At 35.2% G+C, this 3,358-nt stretch overlaps 1 pseudogene; it reads right to left on the bottom strand.

Moving 5' to 3' along the window:
* LOC130105766 (olfactory receptor 2AT4-like) lies at positions 1-1,096 on the bottom strand (annotated as a pseudogene).
* Between the last annotated feature and the right edge of the window lie 2,262 nt (positions 1,097-3,358).

Raw genomic sequence — 3,358 nt, 5'->3', positions numbered from 1 at the left:
TATGTTCTTACAGTTGCTCTAGTTCAGTATGCTGCATGACATTCAAAGAATACTATTTTGTTTTTGAAGTTTTTTCTAATGTATGACTGCTGTAATAATTTATGTACACACAGTGGATACATTAACTTTTGTTGGATTAATTTGGGGATTTTTTGAAAATTTTAGCCTTTTAAGTAAGCTTTCCTTGACATCTTTTGTCCTTAAACAGTATATGAGGGGGTTGATCATGGGTGGAAACAGACTATACATCATAATAATGACTAATCGTAAATCAGTGCTGAAGTTGATACCAATATTGCCAGCCAAATAAATAAAACACCTGGGTAGAAAATAGAGAGCTATTATGATGAGCTGAGGACTGCAGGTGGAGAAAGTCTTCATTCTTCCTTGAGCGCTCGATATACGCAGAACTACCACAATGATGGTGCAATAAGAGAAAACAATGAAAGTCAGAGGACTGAGCAACACAACCATAGCAAATACAAAGGCTGGAACACTGTACAGTGCCCTGTTAGTGCATGCAAGTGATGTGATAGAAATATGATCACAGTAACAGAGCATAATGGTGTTTTCTGCACAGTAAGGCAGAGGGTATGCCCTTATTGCCATCATTAAAGAGGATGCATGTCCTTGCACCCATACAATGAGACAAAGATAGAAAATGTTCGATTTTGTGAGTATATTAGGATATCTTAGAGGATTACAGATGGCTACATACCGATCAAAGGCCATTATTGCCAGGATAAAAGCATTGACTGAACCAAAATAATGCACAAAATACATTTGAATGAAGCAACCGCCAAATGAAATACTACCAGCTTGGAACCAATACCTAGTAATAATTTTTGGTAAGGTAGTAGTGCTGAATAATATATCACTTACAACCAGGTTTAAGATGACATAATACATAGGTTTATGTAGGCATTTTTCTAAAGCAAAAATTACTAGAAATATCCCATTCCCCACTAAGATACACACATAGACAAAAAAATAGCAGAGCAGCTACCGTGCCATAGTATTCTGTTTGAAGCCCAGGAAAACCAACAATGAAAAAATCCTTAACAAAGCTGATGTTTCCGGCTGACATGACGACCTGATGGCTGGATGATAAAATAGATTAAGGTACACTGAAATGCATTTTCTTTTATGCATTTTTATAATGCTGGTTTGGCATTAATCATATATAGCACAAATTACTCTATAATCTATATATATATATATATATATATATATATATATATAATATTATACAATAATATTTGATCACAGAGTCATAACAACCAGTTAAAATATTAAATTGTATTTTATCATTTTTTAAAATACAGGAAATGACAGGAATTAGCACATTATTATCTAAAAAATATTGACTAAAGTTTTATAATAATCTGGAAAAGCATCTGATCTAACTCTGGAATACCAAGAGAATCATTTACTTACAATATACTTCTTTCTAAAAACATTTGTCTGAGTCAAAGATATTTAAGTCTAATTTTTTTCTTCCCATCAAGGCGTGACATTTTGTGGTTGGTTGATGACACTGACCGTAGACCTCCCATTTCTTATAGGCTACTAACCAGTGACCTTAGGGGTGTACTTACTTAATTATAGGGGATTTCGCACTGGAGGAACCTTTTGCTAGACCGATTGGCAGATGTACCCGCTTTTTGGCGTGTTCGCACCGCAGGAACTGGGAACGATTTTAGTTTTAGGAACGCCTTTTGGTAGAAATAAATGAGCTCTTACTTCAGAGTAGGGTCTAACCCAGGACAAGGAACTACCAGTGACATAAGTGTACACTGACTGGCGAACGCATGCAAAACACTGGCACCCACCATTTTTAAAAATGGTGTACACACACAGATTATAGCCTATATATTTAATCAACAAACTAACTCTCCGACCATGGCAAACATCGATAGATGGACCTCTCAATTTTTACACCAAGGAGAAAATAAGAGCGTTGTGTGATCTGGCTCTGGTGTTGTCAACACCGTCAAAATAAAGGTCACAACAAAATGCGCAGCTTACGGCCCTTCCGAGTTCCTACTGGTTGCGAATGCAACCAGGAAAATTGAAGTAGGTGAACAATTAGTTCTTGGGGGAACCACTCTGGTGGCTAGTTCCTATAACTAAGTTCCTAGAACTGTGAGGGACAGACTTACAGTCAATGGCATACATTGGTTCTGGATCACATATTTCACAACTCAGAACTTTCAGCCCGTTCTTGCTTTTATGGAGCGAATTATGTGCCAAAACCTCACACACACACAAAACGTGTTTTACTCACACCCAATGATTCACAAACAAACTCAATGTGGTTTGTAAATGCAAAACATCACTCACAAACTAATGCATATTGTTCTGCAAATAAAAAATTTACCTATCAAACAAATACAGTATGTTTTACATATACATAGAAACGTATTTCTTCAATGACAAAAATATCATCCAAGTACAAATTAAAATCTTTCAAGTACAAAACAAAATTATACAAGTACGAAACAAAAACCTTCATGTACAAAACAAAATTCTACAAGTACAAAACAAAAACCTTCAAGTACAAAGCAAAATTCTACAAGTACAAAACAAAATTCTACAAGTACAAAACAAAATTCTACAAGTACGAAAAACTGTCACGTGACTTTTGGCACTATTTTTCCGTGTCCATGGACAGGCAGATTTTCTCACAAATGCAGTTGAGCAACTTCCTCTTCTAGAACAGTAGATGGCGCTAAGATAGCGGATCAATTTCGCGCTAGTCTCTCGGGAGAAACACTGATGTGAAACGCGTGCTTGCCTTTGCCCATGGGAAAATGAGCGGTGAACAGGTGTGTTTCTGTCTTACTTTATCTATAATTTACCTTATTGAGGTTTTGGTAAATGTTAGAAATCCACATTAGCACTTAGTAGCACTCCACTCTAGGATTAGGGAATCTATAAACTGAAAGCTCTGCCATCATGTTGCTTTTTACATTTTTGTAAAAACGTTTCATTTACTGAATGAGTCTATTTCTTTCGTTCTCTATAAATTAATGAGAACATTTCATTTAATTGAAAGGGTCCCACTTATATATTAATTTAGTTGGAATTCAGTCAGCGTAACTGTTAATGTAATAAAATAATGAATGAACAAAACAAACAATATACAATTGTTTCTTAACTTCCCTGTGGCGTATTGCCCAAATTATTATTTTGGACAGACAAATGAAACCCTCCTTTCAATTAAATTAAATGTTCTCATTAATTTATGGAGAACGAAAGAAATAGATTCGTTCAGTGTACATAATCACTAATTTAGTAATTTCACACGCGTCTTATGTAGAATTCTTTTTTTTTAAAGCAACATATGATAGAGCTT

This window comes from Rhinichthys klamathensis, unplaced genomic scaffold (genome assembly GCF_029890125.1).
Source record: "Rhinichthys klamathensis goyatoka isolate OS25496 unplaced genomic scaffold, OSU_Roscu_1.1 h1tg000329l_1, whole genome shotgun sequence".
Taxonomy (NCBI): Eukaryota; Metazoa; Chordata; class Actinopteri; order Cypriniformes; family Leuciscidae; genus Rhinichthys; species Rhinichthys klamathensis.
Note: the sequence above shows the minus strand (reverse complement) of the source record. Positions and strands in the feature narration are given on the sequence as shown.